The following is a 14983-nucleotide window of genomic DNA, read 5'->3' on the forward strand; positions in this document are numbered from 1 at the left end:
AAGAAGAGAAACTACATGTAGGGAAATAAATCTACTTCATGCCTGTGTGCAGCTCTGCCCTCATTCCAGTGACTTGCAACAACTCTGAGGTCACAGAGCAGCAAATGTTCTGAGCATGGGGGTGGGCTGCAGAGATCTCTGGCCTGCCTTTGTCCAGGCAATGGTCAGAAGAAGGCTGTGGTGGATGAAGAAATGTATCTGACTACTTCACATGGTCCAGATCAAACTCAACATCAAACCCCTAATAACAGTTTCTTAGGGCCTGCATCTGGTACATCACCCCTGGGACCACAGAACTCCCAAGACATCCCAGGTGGGACTAGCACTAGAGTCCAGAAACTCTGCTGTGCTTATGCCAAAAGGTTGAGAGAGGTGATCCCTCCCCTGCAACTCAGCCCTGGTGAGTCCTGTGTCCAGGTCTGGGTTTCCCAGTATGGTCACAGGGAAGAGAGTCCACTGAAGTACTGCAGAGATGGTGGGACTGGGGCGTCTCCCATGAGGAAAGACTGGGAGATCTGGAACTGCTCAGCCTGGAGGAGAGAGTGCTTGGGGTAGGTCTTAACAATCTACAACTGCAGGGAGGGTGTGAAGAATTCAGTGCCAGACCCTTCTCAGTGTTGCACAGTGACCATGAGAGGTGGCAGTCATGAATTGAAGTACCAGGAAATTCTTCTTAAGCATAAAGAGAGTCTTTGTCGCTGCAAGACAGACTGAACACTGGGGCAGATTGCCCAGAGGGGCTAGCAGGATGTTCTCCATTCTTGGAAATATTCAAAAGCTGTCTGTACAGAGTCCTGAGCAATGAACTGTGGCTGACTCTGCTTTGGGCAGGGGGATTGCACTAGATGATATTTAGGGGTCCCTGCCACCCTCAACAATGATGTGACCTTCCTTCTGCTGATGTGCTGCTGTGAGACAAAGCTTTATGGGACTTCAGACAGCACTAACACATCCTGTCCATGGCAGTGTCCTGGAGGTTATTTACATTTCTAATTAGCACAGGGACATGATTGGTTCTCCACTCTTCTCTCACCCTCTGACCCCTGCACAGCACTTCTGCACTGCATTGAAAGACAAACAAGAAAATGCTGCTTCATTAAAATAGCCACCATTTGTGGCTGTTGGACAGATTTTGAGGACCCAGGAGTGTCTCAGCAGAGGGGGAGCCATCAATCAAATGGATCCACTGTGAGATACTTCTCTGGGAAAAGGGAAAGTTCTGACCACTGGCAGGACATAGCATTACAGGGCACTCTTGCCATGGTGTGTGGGATTGTAGAAAGTAACAAAAATTTCAGACGAAGACTGTGTCTGCCTTCTTGCCCTGTGCTCTGTTCCCTCATGAGGTGGAGCAACTTTTTGATTGCTAATGTGTCCAAGAGATATCAGCTGATGACCAAATAACCTACCCCAAGAGAGGCAAAAATCTATGTGTCCAGCACTTCTTCAGAAGGTTCAGGCTCTTGGCTGGGACAGGCCCAGTTGTCAGAACAAATGGATGGGAAACAATGACTGAAATGCAGCTGCTTTACACCATTGTCCTACTATTGTTAATGTTTGCGTATAAGAACATAAAAAGGGGTTAATCTAATTAGCCAGTTTTACTCCTGGGACTGTCAGAAGTCAGCCAAATAAGGAATGCCCATTGCAAACCCTCTCCCAGGTTTACCAGCCTCCAGGGGCTGGTGGAAGAGAGGCAATATAATCCCAAGACAGCAGTGCTTGGTACAGCATGTACCATCACACCCTGCCACAGATAAGGCATGTGGCACTCAGTCAAGCCATGCCGCTAAAGGGATGACACTAGAAAAGCATGTTGGGTGTCCCTCTCAATGATGGCTGCTCCAGGCTCCCTCTTCCCTCTGCTAATGCAATCCCCCTTTTAGTTTTCATTGCTGAAAGCCAGTCAGACTGTGAAATAATTAACACTTGGAGCCCACTGTTTCTCTTGTCTCCAAGGAAACTCTGCTTTATGTTCAACATCAAAACCAGCAGAATTTTCAGTGAGAGAAGTCTCTGCAGGTAGCAAAAAGGAAGCAACCCAAAGTGGGAGAAAGAGAACTCTCTGCAGAAGGAGAGGTGTTGGAAAGAGTTATGCACAGTTAGGCATATATGGAAGAGCAAGGCAAGGAGTCACTGAAAAATCTGTGCCAGTCTTTCCAAGGTGGACTTCTGGTGCTGGGTCACCAAGGGAGAGGAGTTAAATAGCCCCTTCTCATATGGTGGGAGGGGAGGCTCAGTGCTTGCAAGGAAGGGACATGTCACTCTGCTCAGCGGTCTGAAAGCTGATGTTAGCACCTCTCAAATTCTACTGGGAAGCTACAGTCTTCCCACTGTGGGGACTGTCTTTGCAAGGATGGCAAAGGAGGAGTAGATGTTTCCACTCCCACCTGACTTCTCCCCATCAGTAGCTCAGTGCCTGTGATCAGGAGCATTAAATCCAGCTATTGTGCTATTGCCTGGTTTGTTTTTTTCAGTCTTGAGGATCAAGATTTCTATCTTCACAGGGTTCATAGACCTCCCCCCCTTGGCTGGAGGCATCCTCATCCCTCATGCTATTAGATCTTTGCAGCCTGGCCCATTGCTTGCCCTTTGGAGGGTAAGTACAAGCTGAAAGCAGTGCAGCCAAAGAGCCTATGTTGAAAATTTCCATTCCCAAGCCAAACTCAGCCATCTCTGCATTGCTATAGCAGCCCCCAGAAGGGCTTTCTGCTCAGTAGGGCATTCCTATTTCTTGATATCTGTCAGCCAGCTCCCCCCCTGACAACACCTACCACAACAATGGACCCAGGAGGAGAACAGATTGCTCAGGGCCACTGACCTATCTCTGTGAGACAGCACCAGCTAAAGAAAGAGGAATCTGCAATGGGCAGGAATTTGAACCCAGCTGAGCTCTACAAAGACTGAGCAGTGGGTTTGGGGCCTAAGTCCAATACTGGAAAGACAAATGCCACTCTGTGCAATGCTACCTACTCATGCCAAGGTCCTGTAATAAGGTTGTCTCATTCAAGCTTCCCACCAGCTTTTAACCACAGCCCAAGACATAGAGTCCCATTTTTAGAGCACCCCCCACTGGGCAGCCCCCTGCCCTAAAGCAAATGAGAGCTATCCCTGCTGGTTCCTCATGCACATGCTCAAGGAAATCTCCTGCCCTGCTTCAGCCCCTGGTACTGGCACCACTCTTATTCATGCATTCAGATTCACTGATAAAACCACTCACCTGGAACTAGTGCAGGTTGTCAAGCACAGAGGGAAGCAAGTAGTTTTTGTCTTGAGGATTATTCTGTTTCGTTCTTTAATTCTTTCAAAGACAGGAAGCAGGATTTTCTCCCTAGAAAGGTACAGTGTTAGCAGAGAGCTCTGAGCAATACCTCCTTAGAGAGGGAAGGAAGACTGTATATGCTCAGGATACATGGCAGAAAGGGGTGGGGGAGTGGCATGTAGGAGGAGACAGAAAAAATCTTTGATGATTGCACCAGACCAGAGCACAGAAAGCACCTGTCACCAGGAGGCTGCATAGAGCCCTTACTGGATTTCACAGTACCAGTGGGTTTGCACTTTCTTCTGCCTCCTCACACAAGCTTCAAGGAGAGTTAGCAGGAACAGAGAGCAGGGCAGCTGTTAAATGAGAATCAAATCTCATTCCCATTCCACTTCTGCCCCTTAAAAGGGTTCCTTCCACAGGGGAGGTTGCATGCACAAGTCAATCCAGCAGCAACAGCTGAGTGAGTACTGGACAGGCAGGTCCTTCCCTGGTCCAGTCTGTGTGCACAGGACCTCTGAGGTCCAGACACAGCCCTGTGGTTTGTCCAGATCAGCCTTAGGGAATAGACATGTGTCTGTGCTTCAGCCAAACTTATGCAGTTTCTCTTTGATGTGTTAGGCACATCATATGGAGGAATCAGTGCACTGACATGCAAAGGAAATACAGTAGCTGTACAGTCTGTCAGGGAGACAGACTCTGCTTCCAAGGAAGTAGGCAAAACTTCCACTGCTCACTGATTTCTTTATTGATTCCTGATGCAGTTTTTTAAATAAAAGTCCCACATTTCAAAATTTTGATCAATGCACTATGTCAAAACCACAAGTCAGGTTACAGGTGTGAGCACCACACAGCCCATTGCTGGCCTCTGAATGTGGCAGAGTAAAAAATTATATTCAAAAATCAAGCCACAGCACCAAAGTTACAACAGCACCTCTGTTTCTAGCCCTACCAGATACATCACTCACAATGGACATAGCTGTCCAATGAAAGTAGCCTTCTCCTTAATTCAGGTGGCCCCAGTGTAGGGGTTTTGCTGTGTGCTCTGGCTTTGGCATAGCAAGGCTGATATGTTGCATCTGCAGATGGAGCTTGCCACAGAGTTTGAACTCATCTAGAGAGGAGTAGGTCAAAGCCAAAGCGCCATGGTCATTTTACAGATGACCCTGGAAATTAAATCACCCCAAATCCTGTGTCCTCATCAGCCCTGTAAGAAGAGGACAACTGGATCTCCTCAGGCCAGGTTACAGAGACCAACTCCCAGCATCAACTGGCTTTTTCAGACATTTATCATAGAATTGTTTAGGTTTGAAAAGAACTTTAAAATCATTGAGTGAGACCATAAATCAGGATGGTGATTAGATGGGGCTTTGCTCGATGAGCCATTTGGAGTTATGACTGTTTCTGTCATTCCCCATTGATTAAACTTGCTCCAGACACAAGCCATCACTGCATTAGGAGACAAGGACACACTTTCTGAACCAAATAAATTGCTAGACCTCACAAGGCATCCATGATTCCATGTCTCACATGGCACTAATGACACCAATCTTCTTACTGAAGGTTCAACAACATCTTAGGTCATGCAAGTGTCAACTGGGGACTGTAACTTCAAGTACTGTGCCCTGCAAAGCTTCAGTCATCTTTCCAGAAAACCCCATGTTGGAAGGGCCTACCCAAGAAAATATTTTTATTCCAAAATTAATGTTTCTGGTTTTGGGGAATAGGTGTGCTCTGCCTGTGCCATGCACCAAAACCTTCCTGCAGAAATGTGGCTGAGAGCCAGTTCAGCCACAGAGGTAAAGGGAGACAGATTGTGCTGGCCCCACCTGGTACATGGTTGAACTTCTTTTCTTCTTCTGCTGGTTCACATTGGCCATTGCTGGGGCAGTCCCAGAGAAAGGACATCTCCTATTCCTCATGCCTCTGCTTCTCGTGTAGTTTGGCCAGAAGCTGCTCTTGCAGAAGCTGCTCTTGCCCCTGACAGCACTGTTGGCACTGCTAGGGGCTGATGATCTGTAGCAGAGCACTCCTACCCTGGACAAGTGCACTTCTGGTGCTACCCAGAGAGTGGCAGAGCAGCCACGCACTTGACCACACCTCAAATGCTGTTCTATTCCTTGATTCCACCTCAGGCAGCAGTGTTTGACTAACAGTGAATGATTGTCCTTTCCACCTCCGATGCCTGAAGTTCAGCTTGGTTTCTAGAATCTGCTAATTTCTACCCTGGATTTTAATCTCCTGGTTAGCACCCATAAAAGCCATAAATTTGCAGTGACAAGTGCCTTAAACCTTCTCCTTTGGCAAGTTTGTCCATATTTTGACTTGTACCTGTGGCAAATTCCAGGCAACTTTGAATTATTAAATAGGAAACAGAGCAGCAGCCTGAAGCTATGGAGGAGGTGAAGATCTCTGCTCCCTCAGGATGGAGCTGCCTGATGCCCAGGCAGTTTTTCCAAGGTAAAGCAGTCCTTGGGGAACAAACCCCATGGTCAGCTAACTCCCCCAAGTCTTTTCTTGTTCTGTGAGTGCCAGGCACGCTTGATCATCCACATCAGAGGCCACATGATGCTCTAAGTTTTCATCAGTGGGTAAAAAGGAAACTCACAATGTCACCTTGTGAAAGGCAATGAGAGAAGATAACTGCACCTCATGTCATGGAGTCACCTTACAGAGGGTGTTCTGATGCTATCCTTGCACAGCTGCTTGGAGAGCTTGATGGAATTGAAGGAAGGGCTTGATGGAAAACAGCCTGGAATAGCTTTCCAAAATCAGCTCCTGGAAATTTTCTCCACAAAGCACCTTTCAAAATGATTTATGCTAATTCCACTCGTAGACTAAAAATGTTACATAGGGACAGAGCAGTTTTGCACCCTTTCTGTCTTTAGATACATCCTCAGTCTGTATTGATGCCTTTTTCTCTAATCCTAGAAATATGAGCCAAACACAGTTAGGGTGATAAAAAGTGACCTTTATATAAGGATCTTTAGGTGCACAGTCCATTAGGTGGAAAATGCTGAAGACAATTGCTCTGCATCATCTGTGTACAATTTTTATAGATTCTGCAAATTAACATATCTGACAAAGCCCCCCAATTAGAAGCACACTCCATGAAGAAATGCCCCCTAGCTCTAGCACCTTCTAAATCCTCCTCCCTCAGGTAAGGACCAGGCCCTCTCTATAAAAATATATCTTCAAGAGCTGGTTTCAACCTTGGTTTCTAAGGAGAACCATGATAGCATGGAATTTGTTTTGTCTTTCTGCCTAGGAAAATACTGAAGCTAAGTTACAATAATAGACTACAAAGCTACAAATACAATGTGAAAAGAATACAGAAATGTCGCTAAAGGACATGAAATCATTCACACGACCACTGTCAGAACAAAAACCCGTGACTTTATTCTCTGATTCCAGTATTTATAGATTCTCGACAATGACCAGGGATTGGATAATTAAGCTACCACCTTCCCAAGCACATTGGTCATGCAAAACGTCCATCAAAAGACATTTCTTAGAAGGAATGTGATAAACAACTTATGTTTACAGGACTTTCATGGGAAAGTAACTAAAACTATGAAAACATTATCAGAAGACTTAATTTCCAGGACGATACAGAAATACATATAAAAGAAAAAAAGGTATAAATCCAGATGGCATCAGTATCTCTGCCCAAATTGGAAAGACCCAGGTCCTAAACAAGTGAAGTTCTGGGCAAATGCCTCTTGAGACAAATATTTACAAAGGGCTTGTGTGTCTTCTTTATCATCTCTGCTTTTTAAGAAAGACTGATTTCTATTGGATCTTTAAAAAGCAAAACACCTAAAAATGGGCTAAGAGTTGACTCATAATGTAAGAAGGTAAATCTCTCATGTGAGTCTCTGTTAGAATGCAGTTAAAGTGTCCAGTTTGGACACACAACCTGGAGGAGGCATTGAGGCTGTGGGGCTGGGATACAAAACCCAAGTATAGGGTTGTATTGACTGTCCCATGGCTTTCCTGGCTTCCAGTAAGCACTTTGCATATCAGTCTTTTGAAAGTGCTTGATTTCTCTGAACCACTGGTACAAAGCCCTTCAGGACCAAGTTGTACTGAATGACAGGTGTGACAGCCCTGTCAACAGAACACGTGGTAACTGGGAGGATGGATATGGACCATCCATACCTAGGATATGGATACTTTCTGCTGGAATGTAAAAAGACACTGGGATATTCCCTGCTGCTAATTATCGTGGGGAAAGATGTGATTTCTTTGTGTGTTAAGCAATCCTTCAGCCCTCCCTTCCCTGGATTTTGCAATTCTATAGTCTTGTTCTCCTTGTTACAGTAACCTTAATTTGGGGTTTGGTATTAATTCTGTCTCCTACATTGCTCACTGGCCCTGGGAATGGAGTCCAATTATGCAGCTGTGACCTTCATTACAAGTTAGCAGACTTTCTGCAAATGAACTTCCTTCATGTTTCACAGAGCGACTGAAATAATGGAATTTCCTTCCTATGGGAAATGCCAATCTCTCAACATCTATTTTTGCCCTATTTTTATCAAAAAGCCAGAATTTCAACTCTTACCATACATGAAGCTCAGGAAAATTCAGAAATGTAAATAAATGTTTTGATTTGAATCAGACTGATGTAATTCTACTCCTACCTGAGTCATAGCTTTTCTTCATGTGAGTGCCTCTCATTTTTTTTTACCTCATTTTTTATAGACTACAGGTCTCATGATGCTCTGCAGTGTCCCTGTAGCCAAGTTGCTATATTGCATTTTCCTGTATGCAGCCTGGAGGGAGGAGCAAGGGCCAAGGAGAACAGGGTCCAGAGAGCTAAAAGAGAATATGATGCTGTTCTCACTGACAGCACCTGCCAGGATATTTGGTTAGAATTTCTGATGGGACAACAAAACAAAGACAGTGAAGCTAAAAAATTGTATATCCAGTGACAAAAATTATTACCTCCAAATTTTGTCTGGATAGTTTCAACAGATGAGTGAGACAAAGTTTTGTGAATTTCTGAAGTTTCTGTCATTCTAAAGTGTCCTCATTTTCTTCTTGGCTCTGCTGAGAATGTGTGTGACTGAGGCATTTTAGCTATTTTGAATCCCAGCTCATGCTCCCTGCTTCTTCCAGGTGCACTGGGAACTTGTGCTACACACTGCTAGGAGGAGTTCTGCACTGGGAGTATGTGTGATTTATTATGTGCATTTTTTATTTTTAGTAATCCCTGTAAGTCACTATAGAGGCACAGCCAGTGCGAACTGCAGATTCTTACAGTGGTTCCTGTGATGCCTGACTTTTCAAAAACACCATTTTCCTCAAACAGTCTGAGAAACTGCACTGCCACTGCCACTGGAAAATAAATCCCCTGCTCCCATCCTGAGAGGTTCCCTGGTGGAAACTTACTTGATCCCCACAGCATGACAAGCTGTCAAGGAGTCATTTTGATTTATTTCCCTGCCCTAATCCACCTCTGGCTCTTCCTCCCAGCCCCATGCTTGTCTGCTGCACTACAAACTAGCAGTAGTTCTCCCTGACCTACTTGAGACTTGATTCAAGTTTCGTCACAAGCAAGTTCTTTCTATAACCCTTTTTATTTTCACTTGCCTTACTGTATTTGTACATTTATTCTATTTTGCGTTTTACCCATTACTTAGGAATGCAGCTTTCTTCTTCAGCTGTTTATGCTGCACAGAGACAATTCCAATGCCAATGTGGTACTGTCTTTTAATTTCTTTTCTTCCTTTCCATGAGCAGGCTGCATCTCTCCTTCCTTCCCATCTCTGCTCTGCCTCTTGCAGCCTGTGGTTCACTGTGCTTTACACTGCACAATTGGCCTAGCACTCAGCAGTGCCTAGCACAGTGCAACAGTCACTGTCCTGGTCCTGCTGGCCATACTATTGCTGGTACAGGCCAGGTGCCACTGGCCTTCTTGGCCACCTGGGCACACCTGGGCTCATGTTCAGCTGCTATTGAGTAGCACTCCCAGGCCCTTCACCGCTGGCAACTTTCCAGCCACTCTGCCCCAAGCCTGGATTGTTCTGTGGGGTTCTTGTGACCCAAGGACAGGGCCCAACCTTTTCCCTTGTTTGCCTTGGCCCATTGATCCAGCCTGTCAAATTGCCTCTGCAGAGCATTCCTGCCCTCCATCAAATCAACATCCCACCCAGTTTGGTGTCATCTGTGAAATGACTGAGGGTGTCCTTGATCCCCTCGTCCAGATCATTGATGAAAACATTAAACAGGATTGAGTCCAAAACTAAGCCCGGGGGAACACCACTGGTCCCAGCTGGATGTGACTCCATTCACCACTATTCTCTTGGTTCAGATGTCCAGACAGCTTTTACCCATCAAAGAGCATACCCGTCCAAGCCATGAGCAGACAGTTTCTACAGAATACAGTGGGAAACAGTGTCAAAACCTTTACTAAGGCTGAGATATACAACATGCACACCTTTTCCCTCATCCACTAAGCAGGTCACCTTGTCATAGAAGGAGGTCAATTCAAGCAGGACCTGCCTTTCATAAACCCACACTGGCTGGGCCTGATCCCCTGGTTGTCCTACACATGCCATGTGACAGTTTAAGATGATCTGCTTCATGACCTTCTCCAGCACTGACTGGCCTGAAGTTCCTTGGATCCTCCTTCCAATCCTTCTTACATGTGTGCCTTACAATTTGCTGACTTCCTGTGACCCAGGACCTCTCTGGCTGACCTGGAACTGCTGCTAAAACATGTGAGAGAGTGACATGGTTAGCTCTTTCACCACCTCCTGCTAACCCTTGGATTTGTGCTGGTCTAAGTGACATAGCAGGTCACTGGCCATTCCCTCTTGGATTATAAGGTCTTGATTCTGCTCCCCATCTCTGTCTTCCAGTTCAGTGGACTGGGTATCCTGAGGATAACTGTTCTTGCTACTAAAGACTGAAGCAAAGAAGGCATTAAGTACTTCAGCCTCTTCCTCATCCTTTGTGACAATGTTGCTCACCACATTCAGTAAGAGATGGAGATTCTTCTTGGCCTTCCTGTTGCTGATGTATCTATAGAAACACTTTTTGTTATCTCTTACAGCAGTGGACAGATTAATTTCTAGCTGAGCTTTGGCCCTTCTAACTTTCTCCCTGCATAACTTCCCAACACCCTCATAGTCCTCCTGAGTTCCCTGCCCCTTTTTCCAGAGGTGATAAACACTCTTTTCCTCCCTGAGTTTCAGACAAATTTCTTGGTTCAGCCAGGCCAGTCTCTTCCCCACTGGCTCATCTTTTGGCATATGGGGACAGCCTGCTCTAGTACCTTAAAGATTTCCTTCTTGAAGAATGTCCAGCCTTCCTGGACCCCTTTGCCCTTCAGGGCTGCTTCCCAAGGGACACTCAGTCTCCTCAACAGACCAGTATGAAACACTATGTCACTTCATTATCACAGTGTCCAAACAGCCTCAGTTGTGACATCCCCCACCAGTCCATCTCTGCTCACAAACAACAAGTCCAGCAGGGCAGTTTCCCTGGTTGGCTCACTTTCCAGCTGTGTCAGGCAGTTCTATTCTATACACTCCAGGAACCTCATAGACTGTTTTGTCTCCACTGTGTTGTATTTCCAGCAGACAACTGGTAAGTTGAAGTCCCACACAAGAACAAGTACCAGTGATTGTGGGGATTTTTCCAGCTGCTTATAGGATGTTTTGTCTGTCTCTTCTTCCTGGTTGGTCAGTCTGTAAGTCATTGACATTCCCCCTTAACCATAAACATAAGCATTCAACCTTATCATTGATAAAGGTGATGCCTTTATCAGCCTGAAATGCCCAGCAGAACGCACACTGAAATGCACACGTGATGTAGGGCTATGATACTTTTATAAGTTTAGCATATGAACATAGTTGACAAGAATCGCCAATTAGAAGTACAGTTAATGAAGTAATTCCCCCCTTGGTTTAGCCTCCTGCTGAAGCCTCCACCCTTGGTTCTAGCCCTACATTGTTTATGTCTACATACATAGGAAAGCAGAAGAATGGCCTTGGTTCACTGAAGAAGATTAGAATAGGATTCCAGGAATGTGGCTGTCTTAAGAGAGTACTGGAAAAGTACTGAAGTAAACTAGGAAGCTATATAACTATACAATACAACAATAGTCTACAAAGCTATGAATATATGAAAAATATATAAAAAGCAAAAATCTTGTGGCATCAATTGCCATCATTAAGCTTGAGCCAGTCAAACCATTCCCTCACACACAGAGTTACCACAATTCCCCTGCCTGTCCCTTCTAAAAAGTCTACAGACACCCATGGCAGCATTCTAATCATATGAGTTACCAAACCATGTCTCTGTAATGGCAACTATGTCACAGTTTTCTAGCTGCACCACAGCTTCCAGTTCCTCCTGTTTGTTGTCCATGCTGTGGGTATTGGTGTAGGTGCATTTCAGTTGGCCTATTTATCCCACCACGTTTTTGGAGGGAGAGCCCCTAATTCTTACATGACCATTCTCAGATGATTCCATGGTCTCTAACCCATCAATAACTCTTGTTTCTTTGCTGCCACATCAATCTCCATCCCTTCCCCAAGCATGGAGATGACAGACTGAAGGACCTCACTAGCACACCATCTCTCTAACATCAGCATGCTGCCCGCAGGCTTATCTCTAGTGAGCTTGGGTTATTCCCCTTTGTAGCTTTTCTCACTTTGTCTTTCCACTGCTCCATTCCCTCCTCAGCAGCACTTTCCTGCTGCTCTTCCCTAACTCCCCAGCCTCCCTACCACCACAGGTGGGTGATGATGAGGTAACAAAGAATGGTTAGGGAGAAGGGAATCCCACCCAAGAATAAGAGTTGGGTTCTTAGGAAGCAAAGGTTACTGAGTTGGAAGCAATCACTCTGGAACAGTTTCTGGCTTGAATGATTTAGAAGGTCCCTGGTAAGCCAAGAATCTTCAGTACAGTGATGTTATGCCATAGGACAACCATGATACTAGGAAGGCCAAAACTGTAAAAGCAGCTGTGTTGAGAGGAGCTATGTGTAGGTAACACTATATTGTTTGAAGGCATTTTTTATGTAGCCAAGCAATTAAAAAAATAAAAGGAAACAAACACTGGCAACAGCAGCAACAGTCTTCTGAACAGATGTGGACACAATTAATATTTGTTCTGAGAGTGGTTTGTTTCTGTGGCTAAGACTGCAATAGAACACCTTCATGTATATCCTGTTCCATGTCAATAGACTGAAATATCTGAACTGGCAATTAATTATTTCAGGGGAATAGCTTGCATGATTTTGCAACAACAGCACATGACTTTCATTTGGGCATCCTCTATTAATAAGTTGTACAAACCAGAGGATGTCACAAAGCCTTTCTGTTGCTTCAAGTAGCTTGGTCTAATACTGCTATGGGCAGTCTGCCTTCTCTGAGCTGGGAAAACAGGATGGAAAGGCTTCGCTTCTGCTGCTCTGATGATATATTTGTCCAGATTTAACTTGGCCAATTTTCTTTGCTATTCTCCATATGGTATTACCATTGGTATTGTGCTCTTCTCCGACAGTACCCAATGCTGTGTATTTGTATATGTATTACAAGGACAAAAGGGACCAAGTGTGATCATCTAATCTGACCTCCTTTTTCAGGACAGGAATAGCCCTGTGTTAATTAATTTTCTTTTAACTAGAATATACTATTTTAAAGAAATTTTAGAACCTGCATCACTGTCTTCTGGTGGTCATTAATTCACCAGTTTCAGGCAAATTATATAAGCCTGAGTCTACCTGACCCTGGAAATTACGTATCATCACTAGAAAAAGCAGTCAGCTGCTGCTGTAGAGGAGCTGAACTGAACCTACTAATGCTAATGGTAATGCTGACATTCACACACCAAGAGGTGGAAGCTTTATCACCATGGATAAGCAAACGCTCATGCATACAGCACCTGCAGGCAGTCATAGAGACTAAAATGCAAATGAGGTCTGTGGTATGGAAGTCGAAGTGGATCATCCTGCAGCTGTCACTGCGACAGCAGCATCTCCAAGATTTTTCCAGATCCCCCTCAAATCTCCACTTCCCTCAGCATGGATTCACATGGTTCCTCTTCCTCTCCTTCCAAGTGAGATCCTAAACTACAGACTGAAGCATTATGTTGACTTCTGGGGTTTGATTTTGCAATTTTGTTTCCATTGGGAGTCTACCCTGTAGATGGCTTTCCTGAAGGAGAAGAATTAAAAACCACAAGACTTCAGAGAATGCAGACAGCTCTAGAGGAAATCTACACCACTGGCTTTCCTTCACTGAATTGCAGAATCCCCTAAAACCATCTGCTTTCAACCATTCCTTATGGACTTTGTATTTCATTCTCTCAAGTTTTGTCTAGAAAAAGCAGACTCTACCTCCCTCTTCTTCATAGACTTTATTTCACTCTGTTAATGACACTCTTCTGTCATGCTTCTTAGGCTCCTAATTTTGACAAAACATCTGTTCACTTGGGGTACAGCCTTGCGATAAAGACCCCCAAGTGGAAAACTCAAAGGTTCCCAGATCCAGACAGAATCTCCAAATCTTCCCCATTGTGAAGCATCTCATGGAAGCTGTATCAGAAAGATACAGGATCTCCTCTTTCAGAATGCAGGTGACACTACATGTATTTCCTTGCCAAACTGCCTTTGTTGTCAAATGATATCTTATACCAATGGCATATGCTGCTATCTGTCTATCTTTGTATCTTGTCTTGTCAGCAAGATTTCTGCCAAATCACTCAATCACATAATATACTAACATATTAATGCAGTCTGAAGGCAATAAATCAGCTTTCAAATTAACAGTTGAACAGGTTCAGCTTCATAAGCTTTGCCCTTTCTGCTACATCTTTGAAGTATTACAGGGGGAAGCATGGCCATGTCTTCAAATATTTCTCCAGAGCTGGTGTCTCAAGCATTGGTGTGACCCCTTTGGTGCTACAGAAGGGTTTGTTGAGCACACTTCACCCACTGAGACGGCACAGTTCTGGCCCATGGAGGCAGCCAGCACAGACAATACTGGGCTATGATTTGCAAGGCCTCCATACATGGGAAGGGTGCTCCAAGTTTGCTGTCCTGTGCCAGCACACAGCACAGTGGTGTACAAGCAGTCACACAGTATCAGGGATCACTCCTGCCTCCAACCAAGCATCCTTTCCAAATTCCCACAGAGGGAGTTTTCTCCCCATCCCCTCTCATGGGTCATAAAGCAGATGGGTCATGAGGTGGCCCCAGATGCCTTTAGGTGTTAGGCTGAGCTCAGGCAGGCATGTGGGGCTCAAGCTCTTGCTCAGAAAAGCTTAGAGTGGTGCTGTGCTGGCTGCAAGCTGTCAACAGAGGCAACACAAACCATCTCACAGCTCATTACAGAAACTGAGCCAAAGGGAAGGCACGTTCCCAGCTTATCAGGCCACCTCCTCTGTGAGCTCTCTGATCTACTTTTCCAGTGATTGTTCCTGACCTAGGAGAAGCCCCTGAGAAATCTCACTGTTCATAGCCTGCAGCTAAATGGGCATCTGCAAGCAGCCATGGTGGGGAGACAGCAGCATGGCATGCAAAGTCTGATTAACCAGATGGAAAATTCCACTCTTCTTCATCACAGCACACCATGCTGAAGAACTTGGGAAGCAAACCAGCTGTGTGTTTATCTGCTTGCCAGGCTGCTGCTCTGCTTTGGTCCCATGAATTGTGTACATTTGCCAGGATACCTGAACTATCTGCTCGGCCTTCTTTTAGCACTG

At 45.1% G+C, this 14983-nt stretch overlaps 1 protein-coding gene across 9 annotated transcripts in view; it reads right to left on the minus strand.

Moving 5' to 3' along the window:
- Positions 1 to 14983, minus strand: part of LOC102100089 (excitatory amino acid transporter 4-like) — a 37018-nt gene that overhangs the window by 20139 nt on the left and 1896 nt on the right. For 8 of the 9 annotated variants that reach the window (XM_088067696.1, XM_088067697.1, XM_088067698.1 and 5 more), the window contains one exon: positions 3221 to 3331. The exons of the other annotated variant lie outside the window; for it this stretch is intronic. The gene's annotated coding sequence lies outside the window, so the exon portion shown is untranslated. The remainder of the gene's footprint in view (positions 1 to 3220; positions 3332 to 14983) is intronic. 9 annotated transcript variants of the gene reach the window in all.

The sequence above is a fragment of the Pseudopodoces humilis genome, chromosome 28, assembly GCF_049639895.1.
Source record: "Pseudopodoces humilis isolate 2021_Gansu_Grassland_sample_001 chromosome 28, ASM4963989v1, whole genome shotgun sequence".
Classification (NCBI taxonomy): Eukaryota; Metazoa; Chordata; class Aves; order Passeriformes; family Paridae; genus Pseudopodoces; species Pseudopodoces humilis.